The 21,831-nt window shown below is 54.0% G+C and overlaps 1 protein-coding gene across 5 annotated transcripts in view; it reads right to left on the reverse strand.

Moving 5' to 3' along the window:
* DLGAP4 (DLG associated protein 4) overlaps window positions 1-12,164 on the reverse strand; it is a 227,604-nt gene extending 215,440 nt beyond the window's left edge. For all 5 annotated transcript variants that reach the window (XM_030825921.1, XM_030825922.1, XM_030825920.1 and 2 more), the window contains exon 1: window positions 12,112-12,164. The gene's annotated coding sequence lies outside the window, so the exon portion shown is untranslated. The remainder of the gene's footprint in view (window positions 1-12,111) is intronic.
* Window positions 12,165-21,831: the final 9,667 nt, after the last annotated feature.

The following is a 21,831-nucleotide window of genomic DNA, read 5'->3' on the forward strand; positions in this document are numbered from 1 at the left end:
AAGGAAGGAAAGAAAGAAAGAGAGGAAGGAAGGAAGGAAGGAAGGAAGGAAGGAAGGAAGAAAGAAAGGAAGGAAGGAAGGAAGGAAAAGGAAGGAAGAAAGAAAGGAAGGAAGGAAGGAAGGAAAAGGAAGAAGAGAAAGGAAGAAAATTTTCATAGTAGCCTCCTTGGAGGTTAACATTATCATCCCCAGTGCCTAGAATAGTCTCTGGCACATAACAGATATTCATATTAGTGTAGACTAGGCTACAGTAATAAATAGACTCTAAAATTTCAGAGGCTTAAAGAACAAGAAATTTATTCCTATCCTGGAGAAAGATTTTCAAACAGTTGAGCTTCTCCCAGGTTGAAAAGCCAGCCCCGGTAGGTGTGCAAGCCAAACAGGCAGCCGGTCAACCAGCTCCCTGTTTGCCCAGCCTCAGTTACCCCCTCCGTGCCAGATCCAGGTGAGGAGGTGGCTCCCAGAGAAGAGGCTGGGGAGGAGAGGAGTGACGGGCTGCAATGGGACGGGCTGGCCTGGGCTGCTGTCCAAGGCACCCCCGGGTGACCCAGCTTCTCTGTGACGGGAGGCTTGGGAGCACTGCTGAAGGGGACGGGCTGGTGAGCTGGGCTGCCTTTCCACCCCCACCTGTTCTCAGGCCCTTCCTGGACTACCAGGCTCAACAACGTTCAGGTAACACTCACAAGCTGTGTCCCTGCTGTGTGCCAGGCCCCAGGCTCTGCCCAGTGGGAGACCCTCACAGTCTAGTCCGCTGCGGGGGTAGGGTGACCCATGTGGTTGGGAAAGGCAGGGTTCCTGGAAAGGGGAGGTCTGAGCTGAGCCATAAGTAACAAATCAGAGTTACCAAGCAAAGACTGTGGGGAAGGATTTCCAGGGAGAGGGAACAGTAAACGCAAAGGCAGGAAAGCCAGAGGACACGGAAAGTTCTGGGCATGCCCAGTCATTCAGGTGAGCTGTGGGTGGGGTGTGATGGGGGCACAGCAGGAAGGGGCTGCGGAGGTGCACAGAGGCAGGTGACAGGGGCAGCAATGGCCTCATTCAGGGCTCTGGGCCATGAGCAGCTGGATGTGGTTACTTAACCTGTGTGGAGGACGCACCAACAGGAAATCAGGTAGGAGGCGGGGATGGTCATCTTGGCCAGAGGCCATGAAGGCTGTTGCCAAAAGATGCTTGAGAAGGGGAGGTCAGTGGGGAAGGAGCCCAACTTCCGCTTTGTGGTCGATCCCCCAGACGCATCTCAAGGGCGCAGGATGAGAGGCTGCCTTCCCGCTGGCCTCCAGGACCAGCCTTGTCATTATCAAACCCAGTCTTGCAAATGGTTCCTGAAAGCCACAGGGCTGGTGGGCCACACCACCCCCTCCCAGGCTGCCCACTGCCTTTGTCTCTGCCCGGCCAGTGTCGGCCGAGTGGGGCCACAGACTGAGACGGCAGAGGTCAGTCAGCTCTGGCCTTGGCCTCAGCAGTGGGCAGGCAGCCAACACCCCCTGCCAGTGCCGGGAAGGCCTGGGGAGTGGTCGGCCAGGAGAGCATTGTAGGTCTGCCCTGCTCTGGAACCTTCTGTGGCTGCCTAGTTTCTTTCAGTGGGATGCACCCACACAAGAGGAGGCTGAGAGGCTGGGAAGGGGAGGCCCAGCCCCACTCTTACTTGCTGCAGGGCCTCAGGAATGTTGCTCAAATGTCCTGGGTTAGACTCAGTGATGGCCACTGGCTTTGCTAGCTGCGGCCAGGGCAGACCATCCAGCAACCCCAGGGACGCAACCATGGCCACCAAGTTTCCAGTCCTGCCTAGGCAGGCTGCTTCATGGCTCCGAGCCTCAGTTTCCTCCTGTCACCAGTCCACGTGGTCCATGAAGCCCACTCAGCCAGCCTTGACTGTTCCTCATCCCAAGCTCCTGGCCGCTCTCTCCAGGCTTGTGACTCATGGCTGTCCGTGCTGCCCCCACACCCCACCACACCCCTCCTCACTCTCAGGTCTCAGTTCCTGGACACCAAGACAGCTACGATCTCCTCTTAGCTCTCCTGGGTCGCAGTGCCTGTCACTCATGTGAGTTTATATTCATCTGGGAGGTGATGTAACACAACACACACAAACACACACCACACAGCACACACAACCACATCACACACACCACACCACATACCACACATCACACACACCATACACACCACACACACCACACACACATCACACACACTACACACACACACACACACACACCCCACACACACCACACACACCATACATAACACACACACCACAAACACACCACACACCATACATAACACACCACAAACACACATCACACACAGCACACACACACCACATACACATCACACCACACATCACACACCACACACACCACATACCCACATCACACACATCATAGCACACACACCACACACACACCACACACCATACATAACATACACCACACACTACATACCCACACCACACACACATCACACCACACACCATACATAACATACACCACACGCTACATACCCACACCACACACACATCACACCACACACCCACGCCACACACACATCACACCACACACCCACTCCATACACATCATACCACACACCCACCCCTACACCACACATCACACACACACACACACCACACCATACATAACACAAGTACACACACCACATGCACCATACATAACACACACACATAGTGCACACACACCACACACCATACATAACACACAAACACATAACACACAGCACACAGCACAACCACCAAACACACACACACTGCATACACACCACACACATCACACACCACATACCCACACCACACACACCACACATAACACACCATACACATCATACTTCATACACACCACACACACCACACACACGCCACACATGCCACACATGCCACACACGCCACACAAATACCACACCACACACCATACATACCCCACACACCACACAGATGCCACACTGATATCCACACACACCACACACATGCCACACAGATACCTCACACACATCATAACACACAAACACGCCACACACACACCACACACAACCACCAAACACACAACATACACACACCACACACGCACCACACACATGCCACACACACACCACAAACCACACAGATGCCACACACACACCACACACGCCACACAGATACCACATACACGCCACACACAGAACCATCAAACACACATACACATCACACACACCATACACACCACACACAATATGTACTACACACACCACACACATGCCACACAGATACCACACACAAACCACACACACCATACATACCACACACACACCACACACTACACAGATGCCACACACACCACACAGATGCCACAGAGATACCCCTCACACACACCACACACATCATACACACACCTCACACACATACCACACACACCACACATCACACACACCACATACACCACACAGATCACATACACACCACACAGATACAGATACCACACACACCATACACACCACATGCACATACCAAACAGCATACATACCACACACACAACAGATACCAAACTCATACCACACATACACCACACACACAGCATACATACTCACACACACCACACCCACAACAGATACCAAACATACACCACACACAGCACACACCAAACACAACACACACACATCACACACCCTACATACTTACCACATACCACACACATCACACACATCACACACACTACACATACATGCCACACATCACATACATACCACACACACCATACACATCACACAGACACCACACATACATACCACACACACACCACACACCATACACACCACACATACATACCACAACACCGTATATACATATCATACATCCACACCACACACACCACCATACACCACCGACATACCACCACCACACACCACATACCACACACACCACACCACACACACCATACATACATCATGCACACCACACACACCACACAAACACACACACCATACATACATACCATACACCCCTATACACCACATACACACTACACACACAGCACACACCATGCAGCACACACACACCACATATACATGACACACAGATACTACAAACACCATACACTCCACACACACACAGCACAAATAGATACCTCACACACACCACATACACATCACACATACCACACAGCATACACACCACATATCCTACACACCACACACACCATACACACCACACACACACACCATACACACCACACATCATACACATACCACACATACATACCACACACACATACACATACCACACACACACCACACACACACTACACATACACACACTAACCATGCACACACATACCCTTCACACTCCCTCCACACACACACCACACCACACACACACATACCCCCCCACGCACACACACAGGGAGTGGGAAGGACCCTGAGGGCAGCCCTCCCTCCCTGTCCCCGCCTGCACTCTCCCAGGGTCCCCTGTGAACCAGATCTATGAGGGTTGGATGCATAGATGGGCAGAGGTGGGCCTGGCCCCAGGTCTAGTCGACAGCCCCAGGCTGCCCAGAGCCACCCACCTCTGCACGTGCTTCTGCTCCCAGCACACTGTCCCTGGAAGGCCTTGTGCACCCCCAGTCCTCCAGGAATCCCTCACACCCCGAGGTGGCAGGTCCCTGAGGAAGTGTCAGATGCCGACACTCCTTCACCTGCCGCCACACTCACTTTGAGGATAGGAGCTGTAGGTCAGGTGGGGAGGCTCAGAAAATTCCAGCAGTACCAGGTGGGGCTCAGAGAGGGCAAGGCAACCCCAACATCACCTCCTGACTCTTGCTGCTCCGATGGGGAAACTGAGACCCAGAGAGGGCACAGGGAGGTGCACAGTTGCCCAGCTGGCCTCTTGCCTGGGGTCTACCTTCTCACCTGGGTGCATGAATCACACACACCTGGGTTCAAATCCTAGCTCTACTACCCACCAGCTGTGCAGCCTCAGTTTCCCCAGATGTAAAACGGATGACCACAGCACCTTGCTCCCTCAGCTGCAGGCTGTGCCCATGGAAAACACAGGCGGCAGAGGGCCCTGACTCTATCTCTAACCCAGCAGTCTCTGGACCACGGCCCTGTCCCCCCAGCAGCAGGCCAAGTCCAGCCAGGAGCTCCTCTCCAATTGCAGGTGACCCCCCCAGAGCTGTCACTGCAAAGTTGCCTGGTCAGCCCCAGAATCTGACAGCCCAGCCCTCACAGTACACACTGTTCAGAAAAGGCAGGCAAGCATGCCAGGGTCACACAGCAAGGCTTTGGCATGCTGAGACTCCAACTTGGGCCCTGTTCAGCTGAGCCTCCAGTCCTGAGCCTCCCACTCCCTGAGTGGATCTGGCAGAGCTGAGGAGGTGCCAGGGCTTGGTGGCAGCCACGGAGGGAGAAAGGCAGGCAGGCAGCTGGGGGTGGTGGGAAGAACCTTTCCCCCTGTCTCTAGTAAACCCAGATTCCCGTTTCCAAGCTGCACTCCAGAGTCCTCGGGTGCTGCGTCACTGCACGCAGTCAGCCCGCAGTGGGGGAAGGAAAGGCTCCCTCCCCATGACAGGAGCTGGAAGATAGAGGACAGTGGAGAAGCCAGGCAGCAGGTCAGGGGTGAGGGCAGTGAAGACTCCCTGACACCGCTCAGAGGGAAGCCCAGCTCGTTTCATCCCTGAAGTCACAGAAGGCTAAGCCGGGAAAGACTCAGAAACCAAACTCCCACCTCTACTCCCACCAAGTAGATGAAGGCCCAGAGAGGTGCAGGCAATCAGTTAGGGACACACAGCAGCAGCAAACCTGCTTGTTCCTCTTACTACAAACCCCCAAATATCCAGTACCCATGTCCCGGCAGCTGCAACAAAAAGCGTCCCGGACCCATCTCTGTCTGCCCCCGCAGGCTTATCTGTCACTGCAGGAAGAAAAACACTTGAACCGAGAGGCCGAGTGCTCACTCCCAGCCCAGCTCCTGGGGTGCAGAGTCCCACTGCCTCCACCAGCACAACACCTCTTCAGGGCGTGGTTCTAATCCCCCATCTTGAGTCCCAGTGCAGTGCTAGGTACACAGCAGGCGTTCCATAAGTGCCTCAATAAGTCTTTTGCTCCATTTAAACACCAGGATGCCTGCCCCATTTCTACATCATCAAAGACAGAACCTGCCCACATCTTATGCTTTCTAAAGATGACCCCCTCACGCACCAAATGTTCCATTAGCCACTTTTGAAACAGACTCCCAGAGGTGGGTGACCTGCTCAGCCCTTCTCTCACCTAAGAAGAGGAGCGCAAATGTGACTGCGGCCGGGGGGCGGCTGCACTGTGTGTGTGTGTGTGTGTGTGTGCGTGTGCACGCGCGTGCATGTCTGTGTGTGTGCGCATGCGTATTGAGGGCTCTACCTTTTCCATGAACGGTCCCAGGAGCCAAATATCTTGTTCTTCCTCACCAATGGACTGCCGGTCATGGTCACTCCTTATCACCCATATCACTCCCCGTGCCCCGTGAGAAGCCTGAGAGATGAGCTCGCTTAACCAGAATTGCGTGCTGGGGAAGCACAGAGGAGCCGGGAGAGAGGCCACAGTTCTCCTCTGATGCCCATCCCTCGGTACCCGTGAACCTCACAGTTCAGATGGGGCCTCTGGTGGGGCTGGGGGAGGTGTGGCCGCTGACAGCAGAGCGGCCACTGAGTCCAAGGGTGGTCCCAAGGCTGCTCTCCAGACCAGGCCCAGCTCTGCCCCCAGTGCATCTGTTCAGGTTCCCCAAAGCCAGGAACTGGGTCTGCTCCACTTGATTCCCTCCCCACCCAACGCTTGCTGTAGAACAAACAGGAACTTCAGAATCCCCAGAACATGGGGCTAAGACCAGCCTCTAAACTCTGACTGACTTACATCCAAACCCTGGCCTCTGTCTTCCAGCCTCTGTCATGGGGAGGGAGCCTTTCGTCCAAACCCTGGCACCTCCACTTCTCCGGCTGTGCAGCCTTGGCTCTCTGTGCCCCATTTTCCTCTTCCATAAAATGGGGTGATAATCATAATAGGGTGTGAGGGAGGCTGAAAGAGAGTCTGGACATCAAGTACTGCATCGGTGCTCACTAACAGAGGGCTGAGCAGTGCACACGGCCTGGGAGATGGTCTAAAATGCTTTGTTGAAGGAATGAATGAATGAAAAGAAATGCTAGCCAATGATACAGTTATTATTATTATTATCATCATCAACATCAGCAGGGATCCCCAAGCCTGGTTTTGCAACCAGCCCTGGTGAGGGGTGTAGCAAAATTCTCCAAACAAAATGTGCTTCCATTCATTTTGGGTTTTTGAAAAGGCCACGTCAGACAGCTCAGTGGGGAGGAGGCGGCGTTGCGAAACCCAGCACAGAAGGATCCTGGGACCCACTCCTCAGCTCAGGAAATAATGTGCGATCTGCAAGTGAGAAGCCCCTACATGCTGCCCTCCCCGCAAGGACCCAGTGAGAGGGGCGCCTCGGCTGAGGGTCCACCCCCCACCCTCTGAGTGACCTTGGGCAGCCACCCAACAACTCTGAGCCTCAGTTTCCTCATCTGTCAAATGGAGACAATATCCCTTTTCATTCCTAACCCTGGCTGTGGCTAGAAGATGGGGGAATGAAATGGGTTCTGCAAACTGTAGAGTACTGCACATGCTGCACACCCCTACAGGCTTCAGTCCTGGCCTGGAGGAGTTGCCAGGAGACACTGTGGGGGGGATATAGGAACAGAACAGGCAACCCTCTCCTCCATAGGTCACAACGAAAGAAAATCTAGTCACGTGAGTCACAAAGGGTCCCCCCATATTCCGATGAAGTAGGAAGTGGGCTTGTCTTTGGTACAACACACAGGACTCCTCGGTGACAGCTTTTCCTAAAGATGCCCAGTGAGTTTGCTCTCCAGCCCCCTCACTCCCTTAACCAACAGGGTCATCTGTTAGAAGAAACTGCCAAGCCTCGTCAGCCCACGCTGATGCCAGCCCTGGGAGCTTACACACAAAAGCTGTCCTTCAAAGCCACTACAGGAAACCCAGTGGCTTGCTCTGGATCCAAACCCTGGCACCTCCACCTCACCAGCTGTGCAGCCTTGGAGACCTTACTAATAAACTAAACTAATGCTCAGTTTCCTTGTCCAGAAAATGGGAGGACAGCCCACCAGATGCCCCAAGATGCAGGGCTCTCAGGATCACAGACTTCGGACAGTGGAAGGCAGAAGGTCCCTCAGAGATCATCAGGTCCAAGTCTTCACTTTATCAAGGGAGCCCAGAGAGGGGACACGCCTCATCCAAAGAAACACAGCAAATTCGCAACAGGGCTCCTAGAAGAGTGGATGCCGACCATGACTGCACCCTACTCCCTCCACCACCAGCCTCCCTGTGGCCCACTCAGGAGTGGCCACCTCCTCTTAGAAGGACATATAACCCGCAGCATCCCCAAGCTCACCCGGCATGTGGCTGCCTTCCTGCCTTTATCCATGCAATTCTTTTCTTTTTTTTTTTTTTTAGAGACAGAGTCTCACTATGTTGCCTAAACTGGTCTCAAACTCCTGGGCTCAAGGAATCCTCCCACCTTGGCCTCCCAAAGTGCTGGGATTACAAGCATGGGCCACTGTGCCTTGTCCATGCAGTTCTCACAGCCAGCAGTGTCCTTCCCCACTATTCTCCATCTACCCAAATCCCCAAATCCTCCAAAACCCAGCTCAAGCGTGTGTCCTTTATGAAGCACTTCCAGCCTTTGGACAGCACCAGTCTCCATCACCAGGAAGCACCTGACAGGATGGCTACAGTTTACAGAGTGGGGTCCTCGCAGGTTTGACTCTGTGTCCCCAAGCCTGGCACAGGGCTGGACACTGAGTGGGCCTCAGGAAGCACTAGTAGCCCAAAGAACGAACAGAGGACTAGGAAATGGAAGAGTGAACAGGCCAGTGACCTGGCGAGTGAAGGAAGGGCTGAACAGGTAAACAGGTGATGATGTGAGCAAATGAATGGCCACAGGGGGAAATGCCTGGCCAGGGGCACACCCCCAAAGATGCCAGGTCTGCCCCAGCATGGCCTCTCTCCCTCTTGTAGAGACTTTGGGGTCCCACAGTCCTGCTGGGATTTTAGGGGCTACAGGCCTGTAACTCCCACAGATCCTGGCTAAATGCCTCTGGGTATGCAGACCCAGCTGGAGGCCGGGAACACACATGGACAGTCATGTTGGCAACGGCCTGGCCAAGTCTCCCCCCATTGCCCAGAGCCCAGCCCTCCAATCAGAATGGACCAGGTCGTCAAAAGTCAAAAGAAATGGACGAGTGCACACGTTGAGCCAAGACGTCTTCTCAGCACCAGAGGAATGGCGTGAAGAGACAGGCGCGACCCTGCCCTTCTCCACACCAGCCATACCCACAGACATCCAAGAAGGATAGGCACGGGGTAATGAAGCAGAGGCCCACGGGGCTGGGCAGGTGGTGACAGTGACACAGCCTGGCCTGGGCATCGAGGAAGGCTTTCTTTTGGAAGCGATGCTTAAGCTTGGGTGATGAGCAGTAGTTAAGCAGGCACATGGGAGATGGGGGCTGGAGATGTTCAGGCAGAGGAGCCAGCATGTGTGAAGACCCTGAAGCTGGAGGGATGGTGGCCTGTTCCAGGAACCGAAGGCAGCCCAGGGGGACCCGAGCCAAAGAGGGAGGGGGTGGGGAGCAAGACGTGGCTAGAAAGTAGCTAGTTGGGGGAGGGGGAGGTTGGGTTTCATCCTGGGAGCCATGACATTTATTGAGTACCTACTGTGTGCTTTCTATAAAAAAAAACCCCGCATTCAAGATTTTATTAATTCACATTTCAGAATGTTTAAATGAAAGTGTTCAAGTGCACTGATGTCAGCGAATGCGATTTTCTAATGCTTTTCTGAATGAATGAATACCCATCACGGAAGTATAGGAGGGTAGGGACCACCTGCTTCTGTCACATACAGTGCCCAGGATACGGTTCCTCAGAGCCTCCCCATCATGTGAAACTGCTGGCATTTACGAAGCCTGTGGCTCACAAACCACACAAGAACCTAATGAGATGTCAGTGGGTGCCCCGATACATCCGATACGTCAGCGTCTCCCGAAAGCTCCAAAGCACATATTCTCTCCTAGTTCCCAAGTGCTGCACAGCCTTCCTTCAAAAACACCAACTCAGCTGCCAGGCAGCTTCACGTCCGGGGCACAGCCCTCAGACCTGCGGCTCCATCTCAAGGCTGGCACCCGGGGTTCCACATAACCCAGCCATCAGGTCCCGTCCAGCTCACAGTTTCTCTTCAGCATGGACACTGTCTCCAATGCCTGACACAGGCTGCCTCCCCCAACAAAACAGAGGCTCCTGGAGGTTGGGACCCTGTCAGCCATTGCACTCCCCAGCGCCCAGCACAGGCCTCACCAGGCCTCTGGCAGGTGAGTATGGGGTCGCCATGGACACCACACATGGGCACACTCCCAGAAGTTGAGTTGCGCTGTCCCAGATCCTGGAGGACACAGGATCCCTGGCCTACCCCTGCCACAGCCGGAGACAGGCACTCTAGCCAGCCCCACGTGCACAGCCAGCGTCTCCAGAGCTGCTGGGAACACACTAGGAGTCTGCCGCTGACTGGCCCCGACAGCCGGCTCTGGCTCCAACACTCCAGCCACCCATCGGCCAGGCCAGGGCACCAGCTCTGCAGCCCCACCCTGGGACCAGACAGCCCAGTGCCCTCTGGGAGAGAAGGCAAGAGAGAGGTGGCCACCAAGGAGGGACAGAAACAGGGCTCCTCCAACAGGCGTTCTCGGAGATGGTCCTGTACAACTGATTCCCACCACCTCCAGCTGGCAGAAAACAGCCCCCTCCCACAAGTGAGGGCTCAGAGGCAGAGAGAGCCAGGACTCCCTCCTCTCTACTGGGGACTAGGCTTGGAGAGGAGGTGCAATGGAGGTAGAGGCAGGGCAGACCAGTCTCCCCGGGGCTGGAACTGCAGCCCCCTCCCGCTATGTCATTTCCACTTCCAGGCAGGTGGGGGTGCCGGGAACCCTCTCCCCATCAGCGCTGCCCTCCAAGCTTAGGGCTTCCCATTCTCGGGGCACCTCCTTTACCCACCGCTCCCCGCACAACTGGCCTTTGCCAATCACAACCCCTCCCCCATTTCATTTTTTTCCACATCAACAGTCTCTGACAGCCCCTCTCTGCAACACAGGCAGCGAAGGAAGAAGGGGAGAAGGGACGGAGGGATAGAGAGATGGAGGGATGGAGGGGGATCGCAGCGGCAGGTTCGGCCAAAAGAGACCAAGGGCCATCACACGTCCAGGCAGTACCTGTCCCCTCCCAGCAGGCCCAGCACATCTGGACGCAGCTGGTCCCCGCGGCCACCTGGTCCATCCGCCACGGGCTCTGAACGCGAACCCCTGTCTCCGCGGGGCGCCGCACGTGGGGGCCTCCGGTAGCCATGTGAGTGCCCCCCCAGCCCAGGTGCCCGGGTCAGCCCAGCCCCTCCCAGGGACGCAAACAGGGAGGGGGCGCTATGCAGCGCGGGAGAGGGGTGCTGCCCCCGCCCCCTCCCCAGATTCCAGGTCCGGGAAAGAGCTCGGGAAGGGGGGAGCCGGCGGCTCCCGGGGCTGCCAAGGCGGGATCCGAGGCAGCTGGGTTGAATGGAGGAATGCCCCGGCCGGCATAGCCCTGCTCTCCCAAGCGCCAAGGTTGGCCAGGCACGGGAGGGGTCCGCCTGACCCCCAGGCCGCCCTGCGGATTAGGGGGCGGGCCTGAGGAGGGGGCTTCCAGGCTTTGGCAGCCGCTTGATATGGGGTATGGGGGAGTCCGCGGGAAAAAGAGCCGGAATGGGGATCCGGTCCCGGACAGGGGTTCCTGGCCCTGGTGCCGCCGCTCCCGATTTGAGGGTCCGGGGAGATACGGATGGGGCGATCCCAACCGGAGAAGGCGCTTCAAAGCAGCACAGCCGGCCCCTCGGACCCGGGCTCGGAAGACAGAACTGGCAGGGGAGGGGGCTTTTCTGCGCCAGCGCCGTCCCCCGGTTCAGGGAGGTCTGTCGGGGAGGAGATCAGATCAGGGGGTCTAGTCGAGGGACGGAGCGCGCCGGCCCGGGAAGGGGGTAGGAGCCGCCGCGCGCCACCCCCGCGCCCTCACCTGCGCCGGGCGCCTCGGCCGCCTCCGGCCCGCTCGGCCGTTCCGCTGCGCCGCCGCCGCCTCTCGGGTCCGCTCTCAGGTCCGCGCGCCTAGGCCCCGGCCCCCGCCCCGGCCCCGGCCCCGGCCCGCGGGCGCCCCATGCCTCTCCTCCGGCCGGCGCGGCGCCCCAGATGCGGCTGCGGGAGGAGGAGCCGCGCGGCCCCGGCTCCCCGAGAGCGGCGGGGAGGGGGCGGGGAGCGCTGAGAGGCGCGCGGGGGAGGGGGCCGTGCGGCTGCGCCCAAAACCAGGCGCGGATCGGGCCGCGGGCGCGGGGCTGGGGGGGCCTTGGGGGGTGCCCGCGCCGTTCCTGGCACCCCACCCCCACCCGCGCCCCCGCAACCCGGGGGAAGGGGGAGGGTCTCCGCAGCGGGCGACCGCTCTGTCGCTATCCGGAAGAGCGCTTGGAAATCCGGGGCCGCCAGTCCAGAGAGGGCAGGCTACTGGAACAAGGTCACACAGCGCGGACCGCGGTGGCACGGGAGCCTGGAACCCCAGGCTACGGGGCGGGCTAGCAGGAACCTGTGTTGACCATCGCCGCCCCGTGGAGGAGGGAAACTGAGGCCCAGAGAGAACGAGACTGGCCCCGGTCACACTGCGCGAGTCAGGAACCACCCCACCCCCGAGAACTTGGGGCTTCTGCCTCTAGGAATGGGTGTCCCTCCCGGTGACCTGCTTCCGCAGAACCCTCCCCCAGGTGTCTTCTAGCCTCTGGCTGAACGGGGGTTAAATGCAGTCTCTAGAGTGGGATGGACCTGAACTGCGTACCGGCCCTACCTCTCCTGGCTCTGTGGTTACAGACAAAAGACTGTCCCCCTCTGAGCCCCATTCCTCCACCTGTAAAATGGGGACACCACGAGTCTCCATCCCCAACTTGGGTGAGAAACCAAAGAGATCATGGGTATGAGCTCTTTACCGGTGCTTGGCATTCAGTAGGTGCCAAATGAATGTGCCTGCCTTCCCTGGCTCCCTCACACAGCCATCTCCAGAGAATGCCTCTGAATGCAGAAGGGTCAGAATGGTGTGAAAGGGTGGCCTGCAAGGCTCCTCACAGCCCTGTTCCAGTCTCCTCCACCACCCATCCACCCTGCTCACATCCCCAACCCAGTGATGACTGTTTCAGTGCCCAACCTCTGCCTTTCCCTGTGCCTGCCATGCCCTCCCACCTCTCTACCTGACAAACTCCTACTCATCCATCAAGGCCCAGAGCAATCTGTATCGTACCCCAGCTTCTCACACTCCCTACTAGTCTATCCATGTTTCCTTTCTCCAGAACACATTCCCCTTTCCCCAGTGTCTGGTCTGGGTTTGTCTCTATCTTCTCTGGCTCTAACAACTGGGGTGAGAGGAGGTCACTCAGAGGGGATGACACCCTGAGGCCCAGCGCTGCCCAAGAGGGCTTCCTGGAAGAGGCAGGGCTTCAGTAAAGCCCGGATGGAGAGGTGAGTTTAACACTTGTATGCAGCAGGCAAAGAGGTGGCATGTTTGGGCGGGGTGTCAGCAAGGAGGAGAGTGGGCTCCCTGGAGCAGTGGGAAGATCTTGGTGAATGAGCTGGGAGCCAGCGAGAGCCAGGCGCTGGACAGCGACCTGGCAGTATATATATGATCGGGTTGAAGATGAGCAGGCTTTGCCCTCGAGAACACCTCACATGGGGACCCAGGGGGCTAGCACAAGGATGCTCATAGCAGCATCATTTGTAATAGTGAAAAGCTGGACACAGCCTAAATGTCCATCATTTGGAAACTGGATAAATAGCAACGCATTCAGACAATGGAAAACTGTCTGTGATCCACAATCCTCAAAATAGGTGATTGCAAGCTTATGCATTGTGAGGCTGAATCTGAAAAACACACTGTTGATTCAATTTGTGAAAATCCAGGGTTGTACACTTATGATTTGTGTGCTCTTTGTATGAATGCTAAACTTCAATACAATTTTTAAAATAAAAATATATATTGTTGGATGGAAAAAGCAAGTTGCAGATGGAAAACATAATTTCATGCCAGATACATAAAGTTTGAAAACACACAACACAATACCATATACTGTTTAGCGACACATACATATGTAACACAAGTGTAAAAGCATGCATGGGAGTAATAGACAGCAAATTCAAGACAGTAGTGACCGTGAGGGAGAGAGGGAAGGGAATGTTGTAATAAGGGCTTTAAATATACTTGAATTGGTTTATGTCTTAAGCCAGGGTGGTGAGCACATGGGTGTTTGTCATGTTGTTCTCTAGACTTTTTTGTGGACATAAAATATTCCTATTGTAATACCTTTTTGTTTTGTAGAAAGTCAGGTGGTGCCTGGGAAGGCAATGGGGAGCCATTGCTGGTTCTTGAGCAGGAGTGTGACATGGCAGTGGACTGGAAGAGGCAAGACTGGAGAAAGGAAGGTCAAGGAGGCTAATGTGATGGCACAGGGGAGAGATGCAAAGCCGAATGGGAACAAGGACGGGGTTATGGGGAGGAGGGGAAGGAAGGGCAAGTTTTAGAAGAACAAGCATTGGGCACGCTTAGGCAAGGGTCACAAACCTAAATGCCCACAGGGCTTGGACAGGTTGTTTAAGCAAGTCGTGAGCCTGGAGTTGTGGGGACTGTGACACATGGTCCAGCAGGGGCAGCCCCTACTCAGCACCAGCTGATTTTGCCATCTAGGGAAGGAGACAGTGGAGCCATATCTTATTTTTTCAAGAGAAACTAGCAGTAAAGATTTTCTGAAATGTAAAACTTCAGAAAATCCCTGAAAATGTGGCAACTAAAGTGAAAAAATTGTTAACGCTATGCAAACCAAGCCATATAGGTTCACAGTCTCTCCAGGGAGAAAGAGACTTCAGGAGAAGAATGAAGGGACAATGACACTCAGTTTTCCTGCCTGTGAGGCTGAGGAGGCTCATAACCTGAGCAGCAATCAGGGAGGGCTTCCTGGAAGAACTGACACAGGGCAGCGAAAGAGGAAGGCATTTCTGATGGAAAGAACAGTATATGCAAAGGCAGGATTGAGTAGAGTGAGCCTAAAAGAAAGAAGAGCAAAAAACAGGAACAGGCGTTTCACAGAAGGGGAAACATATGGCCAGTAAACATACGAGGAGGTGCCTGACCTCGTTAGTCATGGGGGATATGTAAGTCAAGACCATGATGAGATGCCACTGCATGCCCAGTCAACTGGCAACAATGAGAACGCGGGACAATACCAAGAGCTGGGGAAGCTGGCTCAGTGGCAGCTCCGAAGCTGCTACCGAGAGGGTGATCTGGGCCACCCACTGCGACCCAGCACTTCCACTCCTGATGTGTATGCCCAAGAGAAACCCATGCAGAGGTACACTCGGCCAGTGCTTCTCAAACATGAATAAGCCAGTGAATCCCCCAGGGGTCTTATTAAAATGCAGATTGAGTTTTGGAGGGGCTAGGGCAGGGCCCCAGGCTCTGCATTTCTAACAAGTTTTCAGGTGATGCCCAGGCTGAGGATGCCCAGACCGCATTTTGCAGAACTTTAGGATTTATGCACAGGAACAGCCACACAGCACTGTTTGCAATAGCAGAAGACCAGAAGACAACCTGATTGTCAATTGACAGGAGAATGAAAAAGGAAACAAATAATGGCATAGTCACATACAGCCTTCAACACAAACAAATCATGATTACATACAACAACATGGACACATTCTCATCAACAGCATTGAGTTAAAAAGAAAAGACAAGACTATATACAGTATGGCACTTTTTAACATAAAATTAATAAACAAGTAAAAACAAACTACATATTAATTAGGTATGCATGCATGTAATAACACTAAAAACAAGGAAACTAGGGGAGGATAAACTCAAAATTCAGAATCTTAGTGACCTCCAGCAGAGAGCTGGGGGATGGGATGGGGTGCAGCTCAGAGGCAGATGTCAGATACTGATTCTGTTCTAGTTCTTGGGGTGAGCAGCGGCTCAAGGTGCATATATTAGATTAGGTTTTCTACTGTCTTGTATTATATACGTTGTAGGACTTGATGCACCAATGCTGAAGGCATGTCATGAACCAAGGACTCAGTTTAACTCATTTGTGTGTATCTGAAGTATGTATTTTTAAAAAGAGAGAGAGAAACTCATAGAGACAAAGACAGAAAAAGAGACGGAGAGGTCCACAGAGATGCAGTGAGAATGGAATATAAGCCAGGTCTGTAATTTGATAATGATTAAATCCGGATAATGACCATATCTAGCTAATGATGACATTGAGCTTGTACCAAACCAGATAAGGTCCAGATCGGTCAAGACGGATCTGGGGAATGCCCACTCCAGTGCTGTTCTCTGGGTTCATCAAGCATATGTCAGGCAGTGCCCGCCCCTCAGGGAAATGGGGAGGGAGGAGCCTCACCGGCTATCCTGGGCCCAGGACCCCTGCAGGGATCCTCCTCCCAGGGCTCTGGCTCATCTGCCCCTTCCCAATCCATCCTCCACACCAGCCCCAGAGAGATCTTTCTATAATACGGATCTGACTGTGCCCCTCCCCTGCTCAGAAGCCTGCCTTGGCTCCCTAGTACCTGGGGATAAAGTTTGACCTCCTGAGTCTGGTATTCAAAGCCCTTCGCCAGTTGGCTTTCACGTCTGCTCCTAACTCAATCTTGACCAAACCCCATGACTCAGGTACAAGCTCTGCAGTTTCTCCTGAAGACAACAAGCTGTTTCACACCTCAGCCTTTACCTGAAATGCCTCTTCTCCCATTGTGTAGTCACCTTTCAAAATTCAACTCGAATGTCACCTATTCTGGGGAATTCACCCCTGACTTCTATGTCTCATTCTATGTCTCATTCCTGGTTTTATACCCCCAAAATACTTTATGATGACAAAGACACACCACGTCTCAAAGCAAATGCTGTTGGTGCCCGCTTTGAATTCTGCTGCAGCCTTGGTGGACAGCTCCTGACCTCTGGTCTGCTGCAAGCACCCACCAGCTCTCTCCACTTTTCTGCCTGATGGCATTTTCTGAAGTTGCATGAGCTTGTCCCATCCAAGCACAGGACGGCTTGGAAATGCAGGAGAGTAAGGCCCCCAGCAGAACCTTCAGTCCCTTGGGGAAAAGAGTCACAGAGGAAATGCTGCAGTCTCCAGGCCTTTAGGGAGACAGTCTCAGGCACGCTTTCCACTGTTCTTCAGAAGGTCCCCAGCAAGATGGAGCTCCAGTGGCCCACAGTGGTGCCCTGCTAGCAAATGCCCATCTGACTGACTTTCCCTCCTCCTCTGCCTCCCTCCTGCAGACCAGGATCACCTCTCAGTAAACTACCTGCACTCAAGTGCCTGTTTCAGGGTCCACTTAGGGGGGACCCACACTTAGGCACACCTGTTACTTCCACCTCTCCCACAAGACTGGAAGTAGCTCCTTGGGGTTCAAGCCACATTAAATTAATATCAAATTGTGGTATTTGAGACCTGCACGGTTATACCTGTAATCCCAGTGTTTTGGGAGGCTGAGGCAGGAGGATTGCTTGAGGCCAGGAGTCCAGGGCCAGCCTGGGCAACATGGCAAGACCCCATCCCTACAAAATTAAAAAGTTAGCTGGGTGTGGTGGAGCATGCCTGTAGTCCCAGCTACTTGGGAGGCTGAGGTGGGAGAATCACTTGAGCCTAGGAGGTCAAGGCTGCAGTGAGCCGTTTGCACCACTGCACTCTAGCCTGGGTGACTGAGGGAGACCCTGCCTCAAAAAAATAAAAAAATAAAAAAAGGCAGCATTTGACAGTCTGGGTTCATACTGTGTGCTGCTTGCATCTGTATGAACTTGGCCAGGCTCAGCCAAAACAAGCAGAAGATTCTCAAACTTTTAATGACACTTAATGACATGTATCCCAGGGGAGGGGAGCTATGCAGAATTACCTCCTTTCTTCTCCTTTCCCATATTTTCCAAATTTTCTATATTGTCCAAATTTGTTCCAAACTAAATTTCTAAGTGTCATGTATTCCTTTGCTCTATTTTGCTTTGTTTTCCCGGTGTGGAGGGAGTGTGGGCTCCGGAGTGAGCAGGCCTAGATTCATATCTTGGTTCTGCCACACACTGGCTGTGACTGGGCAAGTTACCCAACCTCACTGGGTCTCAGTTTCCACATTCAAAAAATGGACACAGCCCAAAACAACACAAACATCTACTTTGCAGGGTGGCTGGGACTGTTATAATGGAAGCATGTTGTGAACCACAAAGTGAATTGCAAGGCTGAGTTATCGTCTTCCCCAGGGCTGGCATCAGGCCTGGCATGGAGGAGGTGCCTGGGAAATGTTTAGAGAACAAAATGATTGAGGCTAGGAGTACAATTCCACACTGTTCCTTATCTCATTCATTCATTCACTCACTTGGTGCCCACTGATACCCACCCAGGTCCAGCCCCTCCTGGGTACCAGGGATGCAGAGTTGCCTGAGGAATGTCACTGGCCTCAAGGGGCTTGCTGTCCACAGAGGAGACACAAGAAAACCCACCACTCCTGGAGGGCACCGAATGAGCCTTGGGAGAAGGTCGGAAGGGTTCCAGGAAGAGGTGACCCCTAAGCTGTGCAGGACTTAGCCTGAAGAGCAAGGGGAAGACAGAGGGGACGTTGCAGCATAAGGACATGCTCAGAGACCTGGAGGCCAGGCTGGGGCACATCTGTGCCACTACTGGCAGCTCACTGAGACGGAAGCCTCGAGAGCTCAAAGGTGAAGCCAGAAAGGTTGGCAGAGCCTGGATCATCATGACCGTGCGGTCCTCTCAAGGCATCAGGACTTTTTATTGAAGGTGATAGTGATCTATAGAAAATGAGAACAAACAAGGCTGGGAAAGAACTGTTGATTTTTTTTTTTTTGGAGATGGGGTCTGGCTCTGCAGCCTGGGCTGGAGTGCAGTGGCATGATCATGGCTCAATGCAGCCTCAAACTCCTGGGCTCCAGTGATCCTCCCACCTCAGCCTCCCCAGTAGCTGGGATTACAGGTGCATGATACCATGCCCTGCTTGAATCTTTGACTTTGTGGACTTGGGTAATTCATTTTGCCTCTCAGAGTCTCGGTTTTCTCATCTGCACAATGCAGGCAAAAATCTCATAACAAGGATATTCTGAGGAAAACGTGAAATGAGGTATGCTCATTGCCTGGCAGAGAGGAGGAAGGTGTTCAGTTCAGTAGATATGAGTTGAACGAATGAATGAATGAGTGAATGAATGAATGAATGAATGAATTTCTGCCCAGCTCAGGAGCACCCTGAGACCTTCACTTTCACTCTTCTAAGCCCGGAACTCACCAGCCCCAATCCACCTTCTCCCTGCCCACCTCCCTTGCAGTAGTACCTCCCACTCACCCCCAGGCCACAAGGCTGGAGGGCTGGGACTTTTTCAGGGCCACCAAGTAAGGCAAATGCAGATCAGGGTCCATTGCTCTGTTCCTGCTCTGTGGTGCCAGGAGGATTTTTCTACTGCCCCTCAACATAGATTTGCCATAGGCCCTGCCTAGTGCTGTCTGAGATGAGGAGGCACCTGGGTCCTATTGTCTCCTTGAAGGGCCAGCGCAGCCTGCCTCTGCCTCCCGGATGCCCGAGCCACCATCCGCTCCCACCCGAGTCCTTGGCTCTTTTCTTAAAATGATTCCTCCTGTTTCCTTGGAGACATCTCTCACATGGAAGAAAGGAAAGGCAAAAAGGAGGAAGGGAAGGAGGAATATGGGCTGGGTGCCATTTCCTGAGCACCTACTGTGTGTCAGCACCCCTGTGAGCTGGAGATCGTTCCAGGGCCTTTGCAGATGAGGAGCTGAGGCTTGCAGACCTGAGATCATTTGTGCCAGGCCTCGGAGCTGGGCCAGGATTCGAACCCAGGTCTGTAGGACTTGAAAGCCAAAATTTGTTGAGAGGATGGAAAGGTGTGTTTGGGACTGTGAGGGAGAGTCCTGTCCCTACCCCAGGTCCAAATGTCCTGGCCAGGGCCCTGCTTGTTTCCCAACACTCTCTCTCTTCCTTGATTCAATTCAGAAAACATTTCTGGGCACCTTTTGTATGTCAGGTCATGGGCCAGGCACGGGGTAGGAGGATTGTCTCAGGAACAAGACAAGGTCTTCTCCCTTCAAATGCTCAGAGTGTGGGGCAAGTGGGAGAGGTGGAAGGATAGAGAGAAACTGACCCCTGGCCCGTGTATTTCCTGCGCATAGCACCAAAGGATTCAGAGGGACTTTCAACTGATTCTCCCAATACCTCAGCTGGGAGGATTTAAAAGCCACATTTTTCAGAGAGGAAACTGAAGCCCAAGTAAGAAAGTGCATTTTTCCAAGGGAGTAAGTGGTGGAGCCGGGATAAAGTCCCAGGTTATGCTGAAGTGGGCAGAAGACGACTTTCTGGAATTGCCCCAGAGACCCATACAAAGTGGGGTGAGGGAGGGGGCTGTGGCTGGGAACCCAAGGACCCTTGGGTGGAGAGAGAGAAATGGAGGGATGTGGACAGATGAGTCTTAGCCCCTTTCTGGCCTCAGCTCCCTCAAGTCAGCTCTGAGCCTGACCTCACCTGGGTATCTGACACCTTCACCCAATAGAGGGACAACCAAACCCTGCCTGCTTCAGCATCTAGTGGATCCCACTCAAAGCATCTCATAAACAGGCCTCACCAGTGAACATCTGGTCAACCATCAACCTGTGCATCCTCTGGTGACCCCACTCAAGCAGCCCATCTTGTTGACCCCACTAATCCAAATCTTGGATTTAGAGGCAACTGTCACATCTGAAGCCTAGGAGAGGAGAAGCTTTTTCCAAACAGAAGGAAGCCAGGGACACCAGAAAGGAGGCCACTGAGACTGTCCAGGGGAGAGCTGACAGGACCTGGACTGGGCTGGAGTGTAGGAGGGGGAGGAGGGGACAGTGGAAAGAGATACCAAGTAGGCAGAACCAATGTTGTTGCTGATGGATCCCAAAGTGGGGATGGGGGAGAGGAGGAGGCAAAACGAGGCTCCAATATCTGGTATGGGGGACTGGTAGGGTTGCCCTGGAGACAGGAGGTCTGGGCAAACGGTAGGGGGAGGCTGGAAGAGGAAGGCCCACTTGGGGACTTGCGTGCACTGTCTATGGGACACAGAGTGCTGTTTCTCCTTTGGCGCCATGTTTTAAGTTTACAAACAGCTGTCAATCCAGTCTTCCTGGAACCTCCCAACAAACCTGTAGGGGTTGAATGAAAAGACGTCCTTTTTCTCAGAAGGAAACTTCGAGGCTCAGAAAGTGGTGAGGATTGACCCACGGGTTCACTGAGTGAGTGTGGGGCCAGGTATTTTGCTTCAAGACCAAGGCTTTTCTCTTGCACACAAGGAGCCTGCCAGGCATCCAGAGGCTTGAAAAGAGATGTCCAGAAAAATGGGCACTTGGGAGAGACTGAGCCTGGAAAAGGAATGACTGAAGGCATGGAGTGAGCAAGGTCATTCAATAAGAGGGCCTTGAGAGAGACAGGAAAATCATCAGGGCAGAGCCTAAGGACATAGCCACTTCACGGGTCAAGCAGAAGAGGCTAAAAGAATGTGAGCAGGTAAGGAGAAGGAAAACAGGGAGCGGCATGTGACAGAAGTCAGGGCAGACTGTGCTTCCCGAAGGAGAAAGTGGCCCACAGTGCTATGAGATGCAGGCTGCTTCTGTACCACTCACACCTGAGCCCTGCGGGGAGGCTCCGAGGAGACAGAGGGTACGTCGTAACAGGCCAGGAGAAA

The sequence above is a fragment of the Nomascus leucogenys genome, chromosome 13, assembly GCF_006542625.1.
Source record: "Nomascus leucogenys isolate Asia chromosome 13, Asia_NLE_v1, whole genome shotgun sequence".
Lineage (NCBI taxonomy): Eukaryota > Metazoa > Chordata > Mammalia > Primates > Hylobatidae > Nomascus > Nomascus leucogenys.